The following is a 12,144-nucleotide window of genomic DNA, read 5'->3' on the forward strand; positions in this document are numbered from 1 at the left end:
AGAAAACTAAGTGTAAAAAAAAAATGTTGGGTGTCTTGGAAAAGAAACAGCCATAAACCTGACTGTTGAGTAACTTATGCACAGCAAAGCTCATTTTTTACTACATACACAAGAGAACATCTTTTGTTTCAGAACACATTTGTCGCTACAAACAGCTCTGAGGGATACAGATATGGGATTTGGGGTTCACAGCACATCTTCAGGTTTTCTGAATAAAATCATGGCTGGAGATGCCCAGTGAGTAATGACGGTGTTCGCTTGCAAGGAGAGTGTGGTCAGAGCAGCTGTGTCAGGACAAAGGGTATGGTTCAACAGAAAACAAGTATTTTTCATAAGTGAGATGTAGGCAAACAAACCAGTATTGCTGCTCTGCTATTGCATCCCAGTTGCTTTAAGGGCTACAGCCTGGGGCAAGGAGCAGGGAGGGATTAGAAAGGACACTTCTTAAAAAGAAAGAAAAACCTGAAACAAACTGTGAAGAGAAAGCAAGACACAGGATAACAAAAGTATCTTTGCTCAGTGCTCTGCTATTTCACTCCTGCTTCACTCACAGAAAGAGGTGAAATGCAGTCATTGAGCCTTCCATCTCCACCATCAAAAGCTTTGGAGTTGACCAGTTCCTGAATTTTCCTAGTGACTCAGGAGATCCCTGAAAGATGAGTTCTGTTTTCAGGAAGTATGCCCTAAATTACAAGGTACTCCAAGAGCAGTAGCCACAGCCTATGAAGCAGCCTCCCTTCCTCACAAAGCGGTGAGAATGGATGAGTTCAGGCAATTTATTGCAAAATTCTGCAAGATTCTACTTGGCATAATTTACTCAGTCCTGACCCAACAGGGAAGGACAGGTAATAAAACCAGCACCACTCATTCTGGTTCATTCAGTTCATTAATTTTCTGTACCTTTTCCACTTTCTCTAAGTGTTTTTGTCCTTTCAGTCTTCTCCTCTAGTGCAATCACTTTGGATTTTTTTCACTGCCATTTGCTACCAGCAATAAATAATAATAAGGAGCTCCACTTTTGAATCAGGCAGAGACAAACACAGCTTTGAGGAATCATACCATGGGTGCCCTTAATAGCCAAGGCAGAAGTGCTATTGGCCTGAGCAATTATTTATCAGACACCCTCTGATCATCCACCTTCTTCACAAGTCTGTTCCAGGGTATAGGACCAGTCTGTGGGATGGATTCTAGCTAAGGTAGTACCAAGGCCTGAGGACAGAAATTAATTCCTGCGTGTCATCCAGTAATGGGAACTGCCCATGATCACCACCTCAAAGCAGGCAGACATCCTTTCCCATGGGAACTGCAGTGCTCCTTGTCTGCTGCGATTTTCAAGACAGTCTGTTGGAGAATGAGAAAGCAAGCTGCACAGAGTAGTGCTGTCTTCAAATAAATAAATCAAAAAAGCTGGGAGAAAAAAAGTTTACACTTGGGGATGTTGGGCATTAGATCTCCTAGATTAATACATAGTAAAAAAAAGAAAACAGGATCAGACCTATATCCTTCCATCCAAAGGACAGATGCTTGCTGGACAAACACATGCATTATGAATTTCTTTAAATAACTTTCCAGCTACTGGGCCACTTTGCTCTTAGCACCAAGCAAAGACCAAAAAAAAAAAAAAAAAATCTACATTATTTATGGGCATCAGATTTATTAACTGCCCGATATGAGACCCCACCTGCATCTGGAGTGCTGCATCCAGCACTGGAGTCCTCAGCACATGAAAGACATGGACTTGTTAGAGCAGGTCCAGATGAGAGCCATGAAGATGATTGGAGGGCTGGAGCACTTGTCCTATGAGGAAAGGCTGAGAGATTTGGCACTGTTGACTTCAGAGGAGACTCCAGGGACACTTCATTACTGCCTTTCAATACCTAAAAGAGGTCTGTAAGAAAGATGGGGACACACTGTTTAGCAAGACCTGCTGCAATAGGACAAGGGGCAATGGCTTTAAACTGAAGGACGGTCGATTTAGATTGGATATTAGGAAGAAATTCTTTACTGTGAAGGTGGTGAGGCAGTGGAACAGGTTGCCCAGAGAAGCTGTGGATGCTCCGTTCCTGCAGGTGTTCAAGGCCGGGTTGGATGGGGCTTTGAGCAACCTGGAAGCAGATGATCTTTAAGGTCCCTTCCAAACCAAGCCATTCTAAGATTCTCTAAGGGATTGCTGGAAACAACCGCATCTTCCAGCAAACACTACAAACAATAGTTTCAACACTACAAACAAGAGACACCCAAGCCCCCAGACACTCCGCCGCTGTCCGGGAGGCGGGAGCGGGAGGAGGCCCGGCCCGGGCTGTCCGGGAGGCGGGAGCGGAGCACGGAGGAGGCCCGGCCCGGGCTGTCCGGGAGGCGGGAGCGGGGCACGGAGGAGGCCCGGCCCGGGCTGTCCGGGAGGCGGGAGCGGAGCACGGAGGAGGCCCGGCCCGGGCTGTCCGGGAGGCGGGAGCGGGGCAAGGAGGAGGCCCGGCCCGGGCTGTCCGGGAGGAGGGAGCGGAGCACGGAGGAGGCCCGGCCCGGGCTGTCCGGGAGGAGGGAGCGGGGCACGGAGGAGGCCCGGCCCGGGCTGTCCGGGAGGAGGGAGCGGGGCACGGAGGAGGCCCGGCCCGGGCTGTCCGGGAGGCGGGAGCGGGGCAAGGAGGAGGCCCGGCCCGGGCTGTCCGGGAGGAGGGAGCGGGGCACGGAGGAGGCCCGGCCCGGGCTGTCCGGGAGGAGGGAGCGGAGCACGGAGGAGGCCCGGCCCGGGCTGTCCGGGAGGAGGGAGCGGGGCACGGAGGAGGCCCGGCCCGGGCTGTCCGGGAGGCGGGAGCGGGGCACGGAGGAGGCCCGGCCCGGGCTGTCCGGGAGGCGGGAGCGGGGCACGGAGGAGGCCCGGCCCGGGCTGTCCGGGAGGCGGGAGCGGGGCAAGGAGGAGGCCCGGCCCGGGCTGTCCGGGAGGAGGGAGCGGGGCACGGAGGAGGCCCGGCCCGGGCTGTCCGGGAGGCGGGAGCGGGGCACGGAGGAGGCCCGGCCCGGGCTGTCCGGGAGGAGGGAGCGGGGCACGGAGGAGGCCCGGCCCGGGCTGTCCGGGAGGAGGGAGCGGGGCACGGAGGAGGCCCGGCCCGGGCTGTCCGGGAGGCGGGAGCGGGCCCTGGATCCGCCCGGAGCGGCGCGGGCCGGGGGCACAGCGCCATCTGGCGGCGGGAGCCTGCGGAACGCCGGCTCCCCTCGCAGCGTCCCCCCGCCAAAATCCAGCGGGAACATAGCGAGGGGAGAGGGGAGGAGGGGGCCCAAACCCTGCCAAGCCGTGAGGCTCTCTCCCCTTTATCGAACACAAGCAGCAAAAAAAAAAAAAAAAAAACTTGAATGAGTAACGAAGCCAGCTTCTCTACGGAGACCATGGTTTTAGCGTGCAGAAAAAAAACCCTCCATCTTTTCAAGACACTTCACAAGTCTTTCCCGAGGGTCAAACTAACACTACAATTTCATTCCACACGATGCTCTCTCCTTACCAGAGCGGCGCACCATCCGTGAGAGCAGTAGCCATAAAAGATCAGGAATTACACTCAGACTAATGTGGAGTTATGCTTTCAAAAGCTTGGAAATGCCAAAACGCAGCTTTGCTCCTGCAGCCTTCATTGAAGCTCCTCCTGTGTGCCCAGGGCCATATGATCAGGGCAGAAGTTGTTGAACCTATGCACTAAACGATTCACTTCTCCACACTCTGCAAGGAATACAGGGGAAATGATTACATGATCTAAGATGTACCAACCAGTTCTGCATTTATGCATTTTCCATAGAAGGAAAACACTGTTACTAAACTGCCAGCCGTGCCTCAACATATGACCATCTGTCCATGTTCCAAATCTGTCCAGAAACGTATATATAGGTAGCAACTGAAAATTGTAATGATATATATATATATATATATATAGCTAATATGAAAGTACTTCATCCAGGGAATTACCAAAATTTTTAATGAGGAGTATCGCATACTCAACTAAAACTAAGAGCTACATAAACTCTCAGATATACTAAATATGGGGGGGGAGGGGGGGAGGGAATTACTGAATTTTGACAGATACACTATAATTTCAAATTTTACATTATTATTGTCTCACCCTGTTATAAAAGCAAGTGCTTTTGTTTCCATTACTCTAACTAGGATTAGGAGATAACTATCCATGTAGAGTGACACAGAAAGGAACATACAGGACTTAGGGGCCATCAGGCACGAGACTGGGAAGGATCTCCTGTAAAAGTAAAAAATCTATTTTTAAATTTCTTAAATATAAAATTGCTTTTGCATTTACAGCAGAGACCTGTGCACTTCACAAAAGCAGTAGCAATAGCTCCTGGATGTTGGAAATTTGCCTTGTGTGAGCCTTCTCCTGCTTAAGCCCCATGTTTCTCCTTGAAGCTCTCAAATTAACAGTTTCAGAGGCTCAGAGTGCATTTCAGAGGGGTTTGGGATGAGATGGCTCCAATTTGGCAAGAAGAAAGGAAGTGTTTTGCACGCAGCTACCCTCAAAATCAGCAATTTTAAAGTAACTCAAAAATCAGGAGCAGCTGAAGGAAGAAAATGGTTTAGAGGCAACTGAAGCAATTACAAATGTATGATACAATGCCAAGTCCTCTCAAAAGCCAGTCTGCTGTAACCACTGCCCACATACAGGCATCCCAGAAAGATTGGTGTTCACGACTCAGATGTAAATATGAACATACACAGACACAGAATGGTTTTGCATAGCCCCCTTGTCATGCTTGCCCACAGGGCAGCTAATGCTGGTGTGGCTCACCTAATGTGCCCCACTGGGTGTGCAGAGCACCCAGAGGACTCTGGTCACACACTGCTGTTCCCTGCTGCTCCCCCTGAGCAGTAGCCAAGGAAATCAGGAGGCCCCTTCCGTACACTACTGGTTTACTTTTGATTAGCTGCTTCATTCCTAAGCCTCTACTGCCACAAATGCAATCTCTACACACCTCACAAAATGGATTTAGAAACCCACGATTTATAAAAAACACCACTGGTCTTACAAGAAGCTTTGAGCACGATTTTGGCTACTCTGAACAGCAGACTCCTCCCATCTGTTTGCAATAATTGAACCATTAGTGTTTCTGAAGGGCCTGAGCAGAGCAGATCAGAGAAGTGAGGATGCACAACATGCAGGATAATACTTTCTTCCAATTTTTAGCATTTTTCACCCCATTTCTTAGCAGGTTTCTTGCATCACCCATTCCCACTCCCTGGTAGATTAGTCTCACCTCCACACCCCCTCCATGAGCTTACTCTGGCGACAGCTCTTGTCCCCACTGTGCCTGCCAACCTGCTCCCTTGTAGCCCGCTCACCTCTCATCCCATTGCTGACAAGAGCGAGGCCACCACCGGCAGCTGCCAGGGTGGTTGATCTATGCCCATGCTCACAGCTTGGCAAGGATGCTAGCATTAACTGGTCCAACAGCAGCAAGAAGAACAGGTACTTTTCCAGCTTGCCACGCAGGCTTGCCCAGGCTGGGAGACTCAATTTAAATGTCTTTCATCTGAGCTCTAATTTTCCTTTAATTGGAGGTATCAAATGCGTATCTTATCAAATGTGGCTTGAACTAGATTTCAAATTCACACAGGGAACAGCAGCATAAAAATGCTTACACATAAATCACATAAATCCTGTCTTTTTGTCTCTTTTAAGTCAGGTTTTTCCACAAATATGCTGACCTTCCTTTGCCATTGTAACCTGGTTCCTGTGGAGGCAGGATGAAGAGATTATTTCACCTAATCAGGAAGGCAATCTGTTCTCATTTTCTTGAAGCTGGGATGTGAAATGAGAGGCCCAAGGGCTAAAGTATTTCAAGGTATTCGGTGCAGTCTGAAAGCACTGCAATGAAGCTGAAGGCTGTACTGGAAATCTGATGTTAGACAATCCTGGGCATGAATAAAATTAAAATCCTTTTCCTGGCATTCTCCTGTTTACAAGTGCAACCACCATGTTTGATGATTTACACCCTAAAATTGGAGAGAAATTCGCATTCCTAGAGAAGGCATGGCAGTTTCCAGCATATGTCTGGAGAAAAGGCAGCACATACAGACCTTTCTAACAGTCCAGGTGTCCTGAGACTATAAAGCCATCACAAAGACACTTCTGAAGCAGTCCACCTCACTTTTGTCATGGCCATCTCTTCCTACCATACTCCCATTTTCTACATCGACACCAACCACTCCTGAGGTGTGGGACACATGTCTAATTATTTATCACTTCAACATTTTAAACTAACCAGATATGATTAAGGCAAGCAGTGAAAAATAGCCACTACATAAGCTCCCATCTTCTAAGAACGACTCACTTCATTATCAAAGCTGCACTCTTAGCACCTCTGATTGCAGTTCCAGAGGGCCATCTATTTGATCCAAGGTTCAGGTTTTGCTTTCTGTAGACTTTCTTCCTAAGCCTTTCAAAAACATGGTTCTATAAGCTACATAAGGACTTAAAGTAATGCCTCTCAACCATTAAGAAACAGAGCACCATCTTTATAATTCAGGTAATTACTCTAGTCTCATTACCAGTATTCCTCAGACCAACCTTCACACCACTGCAACAGTCTACTGCAGTCTGAAAAGCAGTAGTAGCAACATTTACTAATTTCGAGTGAAAAAGCATCAGCAGACTTAACCTCTGAGTCAGATGGTTTCTGGAGCATATTTGCTTGCAGGAGTCAAACATGTTTAGGTTTTAGAAAAAGAAGTGCTTGGCTCTTCTGAAGTAGTCAGAGTAGCTGTCTGTATCATCTGTGTCTGGGCTATCAAAGCAGCAAGGGAAAAATACTTCTCCACTTCCATGGGCAGAGCAATTGTGGTGGGTTGACCCTGGCTGGACGTCAGATGCCTGCCAAAGCTCCCCTCAGAGAGAAAATACAACTAAAGGCTCATGGGTTAAGATAAAGACAGGTAGAGATCACACCAATTACCATCATGGGCAAAACGCTATCTGGGCAAATTACTTTCTTGCCAATCAAATCAGTGTAGGATAATGAAAAGGAAACCCAAATTTTAGAACACCTTCCATTCACCCGCCTCTTCTTCTCAGGCTTAATTTTATTTCCAATTTCCTCTCCCTCCAAACAGTGCAGAGAGATGGAGAATAGAGGTTGTGATCAGTTCATCACACATTGTCTCTGCCACTCCTTCCTCAAGGAAGGACTCGCACACTCTTTCCCTGCTCCAGCATGGGGTCCCTCCCATGAGAGACAGTCCTTCACAAACTTCTCTAAAATGAGTCCTTCCCACAGGCTGCAGTTCTTCACAAACTGCTCCAACATGGGTCCCTTCCACAGGGTGCAGTCCTCCAGCAGACTGCAGCATGGTCACAAGTGCTGCCAGAAAACCTTCAGCACTGGCTCCTCTCTCCCTGCGTCCACAGGTCCTGGCAGGAGCCTGCTCCACTGCCTCTTCAACCATCCACCTGCTCCAGCGTGGGTGCAGGGGCACAACTGCCTCACCATGGGCTGCACCATGGATTGCAGGGGAGTCTCTGCACTGGTGCCTGGAGCACCTCTTCCCCCTCCTTCTTCACTGACCCTGCTGTCTGCAGGGCTCTTTCTCTCACATATTCTCGCTCTGGCTGCAATCTGCTCTTGTGCAGTACCTTTGTCCCCTTCTTAGCCATGTTATCCCAGAGGCACTACCAGCATCAGTGATGGACTTGGCCTTGGCCAGTATTAGGTCTGTCCTGGAGCCAGCTGGCATTGGCTCCGTAGGACACCTGGGAAGCTTCTGGCAGCTTCTCACAGGAGCCACCCCTGCAGCCCCCCACTACCAAAACCTTGCCATGGAAACCCAATGCAGCAATATATACCCCCACTAACAGAACAGCTGTGCACATTTAGGACTGTTTGCTTTCTTTTACTTGTAAAGTGCAAACAGCACTGGCTCCACAGAAGATTTTTGCAATACAGACTGACTTTTACGTTTCAGGACTACAAACACAACACACCCAAATGTTTAGCATATTTTTTCCTTTTTTCCCCCCTTGCCTATCTTTGGCTGACGTCAGGCATTATAATCCCAGTGAGCATATTTCACTTTTAAACACCTAACAGTTACATTTTCTGTCTGTTCAACACTTGGCTTCAGGAACAAAGCAACAGCCAAGTCTTTAGGAAGCTGCTTTAAAGTACTATTACAGATGTCTAAGCAACACAAAGCAGCATTTTTGAAATTCAAAAAAACAAACAAAAATAAAGACTTGGACATGGCTCAAGGAATACTTGATGAGAAACAGGACAGAGTGTGTGCTAGAGAACAGGGGCTGTGCTTAAACTACCCAGTCATTTGCCTCAACACTCGTGCCTCAGTTTCCCCATCTCAAAAGCCAGGATAACCCATCCTTGACAAGGCAGATCGAGACACTCACAAGGACTGCTATTTAACTACTACCCACTCTGAGAAAAGCCTAGATACTGATCCCCAGTAGTAGTCTCTCTAAATTCACCTATGCATGTGAGCCTGCACCAACATTAGTAAAAACTTTCCATAATATCCTGAAATAATTATTCCAAGACTACAGCAATTTGTGAGTTGGTTGATTGTTGGGGCTTTTTTCCCTTGCAGAACTTGGATGATCAGAAGTCTTAACTTCCAAAAAAAAAAAAAAAAAAAGAACAAATCACACCTAAACAAAACAACTCACAGTGTTTTTTTTCTTATCAACCAATTCAAAAGGTAATGGTAACTATTTCAGCCACCATTCAATTACTGTTTCATTTATTTCTAGTGTTTCAGCTCAGACTACTTAGCTGCAATTATGGCTGTCTGTCTCACACCTCTGTGCCTGGTTACTATAAACATCTTTTTAAGTCTTCAGAAAAGAAGAGGGAGATCAGCCTTCCACCACTGCCAGCAACAGAGTAGCTGCAGCACAAACAGAGATTCAATACCCTGCTGGCAGTGCTACCAACATTACATAAACTGGCACCAAGTTTTAAATAAAATGGCACTGCAGTGTTGCAGATGCTTATACCAGGATTCAGTTAAAACATAATTTGTAGGGAATTAAACAATAATTTCATCCAAAGCAGTTTCTAGATCTAGTTCACCACACAAACATATAAACCCTTGTCCCAGCAAACGAGGCACAGACACTGATCTTACCACCACCTGGCAATAATGACAAAACCAGGTAAAAGGTAAGAATCAACTGTTTTGCCTTTGCACAAGACCTCCTTTCTACATGATCATTTGTCACATACAGGGCAAATAAATAAGAGGTGACAACACCAGCACTACCTCTGCTTATGCACCCGTCAGAATCATCAATTCTTCAATGTACCTAACATGCACTGAAACAGAAAAACACAACAGACCAACTTCAATCAGACACTTGGTTACACTATTTGAGTACCCCTGCGAAACACATTTGGACAGGAAATAACCTACTTTATTTTATCATCAGTTTCAGTCCTTCCCACAGGAAGGAGCTCAAACCCTAGTGAAAACTGACTCCTGCATTTAGCTCCCCCTCTTGTCCAACACTCCAATGTGCTACCACTTTAAAGCAACCACAGAAGCTCAGCATCAGCAAAGACAGCAGCTCACTGGCAGCAGTGGCAAGTGCTACACAGAGATGAGCCTTCCAGGACACTCCCCACAAAGCCACTCCACAGGCACCAGAGTAGCAGCTAAGGCAGTGAACTATTACCTTCACAGCAATGCAGCTAAAAAGACAAGGTACAGAATTTCAATCCTGCCTGCAAACTTGGAGAGCAGGGCATTTCAGTATTGTAGTAAATATTTATTAGGGTTGCTCTGTAACTGCGTAGCTCTCATTCCATCTTTTGCTACAGATTGAAACAAGCGTTTGCTCCAGCAAGTCAATTCAGACGTAAATACCTGGGGACTCCCAACAGGAAAATGATTTGTCAAGATGATTCTTACAAATCTGAAAGATCCATCAGCATCCTCAGTGTTGCCTGGATCGAGGCCCCTGTTCTTCACTCCAGCACTGACTCTTCATCCAAGGCAGCCTCTTGCCATTTACCAGCAGAACCTAGAGCAGAACAGTGACACCACCCATGGGGACAAGATACACCTTTTCACTAGCAGCAGTCCACAGAATGGAGTCAGGGAGAAGTTCCAAAATAAAAAGGACACCGCTACATTTTTAATAGTTTATTAACACTTCAACCTTTCATAACTTTGAAGAAGGCCTGAAAGATAAGTTTTGCTTATTGGCTTTGTCTTTTCCCCTTTGGCAAAATGTCACCTTTCAACTCCTCCCTCCACCCTCCCTCCTCCCAGGAGGATAATGAAGTTCCAAGCTACTGTTTGGTTGCTTCTTTTAAGTAAGTTGGCTTCAAACATAGCAGCAGAAACATGCAAGCCTGGGCAATAGCGTTTGTCAACAGATTTTAGAGAATGAGTAGAAATGCACAAATAAGTTGTGCATTGATACAAATAACTTTCTCTTAAATGAACTTTATATATATATATATATTCTAAGTGGGTTAAATTTGGTGCCCAGAATTACTACAGAAGCTGTATCTTCTAGTTAACTAGGTTTATTTTCTTTTTCCCCCTGAACCCCACTACTCTGTTTTAAAGTGCTATATTGATAAAAATTTTAAAGTAACTACTTTGATACTGTATACTTGTATTATCTTGCCCTTTTGAGAAACCAGAAGAGCAACCTGCAAGGTGTATTTAACTCAAGCGATGCATTTCCCCTCACATGACTTTATGGGCATCACCATCTGCTCATATCACCAGGAGCAGGTGGAGAGACTGTATTTCCCTGTGCTTACATACACGAGTAAGCAGGCAGACAAAGCAAGAAGTTCTACCCATTTCAGGAACAAAGACAAACAATTTAATCCATAGTACATAATTCACTGAATACAGTTGATCTCATCCAAAGAGACTCCTGAGAGCAAAATAGTTTTAGCATTACATTTTATATACAGCTATGAAGGGATTACGGGAAACCAAGACAGTCTCCTTAGACCATTACTGAGAACTCTGGTTACGAGAGCCCTGTACTTTCACCTTGAAAACATTACTTAAACCATGACCAAAGTTTTACCACCAACTGTTTTCTTATTTATGAAAAAGTTATTTCATTCTGATTTTATCATTTTTACCATATTTCTGCTGCCAGATATCAAAACCTGAGTCAGCTGCATTGAGCAATGACTTGTTTTTCTGCTTTAAAGTCCTCTAAGTGCTAGCACCTTTGAAAACCTCCGTACACCATACTGTAAACATTTTAAGATCTTCCAGAGGGTTTTGTTTGGTTTTTCTCCCTTCAACGCAGGAATGACTGCTCTGTCTGAAGCAAACTACATCCTGCACAACATTGCTTTCATTATTTTCCACGTAATCAGTTTGGAACAGGCTATGAAAGTTTGATGTGGCGATGTTCTGTTAGAGAAAAAAAAATCAGGAGAAATACACCATTCTGAACCAGTGGAACCAAAGTAATCAAAACCTTAACATAGTTTTTTCCAGTCACTGGGATGGAAGGAGACTTGAATGCAGACACTGGAACAAGTAATTGGAAACAGTGCTTGCATGCTTAAGTGAAAAGATAAGCAGTATTTGCATTTTCTCCATCATCTTCCTTGTACATGTGCAAGATTTCATAAAAAACTTTACCACAGAGAGCTATGACAGAACACCATGTAATTTTTTTTTTTTAAAAAGCACTAAAAATCAAAGGCAACCAAGATAATGTACATCTTTCCCAGAACATTTTTCTCAGCTACGTAAGGTGTGCATATACCAAGGTCTAACACACTTAGCTGCACCACATCAAGTCAAGCTGTCCAAGAGCATACACAATTTTGCTTACAGGAGTATACTTCTTCCACAATTTTTCAAGTTTACAAGTAATTCCCTGTATTGGATTACGCTTACTCAGAAGTAGAGATAATATTTTGTTTCAATACTACTGTTTGTTTTTATGACATATTCAGAGATGAGGCAAGACATAAGATTAAGTGCAGGGAAGCATTTCAGACCCCAAAAATGCATTTTTTTAAAACTTAGCTATACATGGTTAAAACAGGTAGATCTGCCAAGAGTTGCATAAAATTATTTCTATTTCCCAAAGGTGAGCAACTGAGCAGAAGGTGAGCAACTCAGCAAATATCAACTCTTCTGCATCATGGAAT

The 12,144-nt window shown here is 45.7% G+C and overlaps 1 long non-coding RNA gene across 1 annotated transcript; it reads right to left on the reverse strand.

The window, feature by feature from the left end:
* On the reverse strand, positions 1 to 5,496 carry LOC125318535. The gene is made up of 3 exons (XR_007200414.1): positions 5,333 to 5,496; positions 3,495 to 3,706; positions 1 to 1,888 (listed from the first exon to the last, which is right to left on the reverse strand). It is a non-coding gene; the product is annotated as an uncharacterized LOC125318535 (long non-coding RNA).
* Positions 5,497 to 12,144: the final 6,648 nt, after the last annotated feature.

Source organism: Corvus hawaiiensis, chromosome 30, assembly GCF_020740725.1.
Source record: "Corvus hawaiiensis isolate bCorHaw1 chromosome 30, bCorHaw1.pri.cur, whole genome shotgun sequence".
Taxonomy (NCBI): Eukaryota; Metazoa; Chordata; class Aves; order Passeriformes; family Corvidae; genus Corvus; species Corvus hawaiiensis.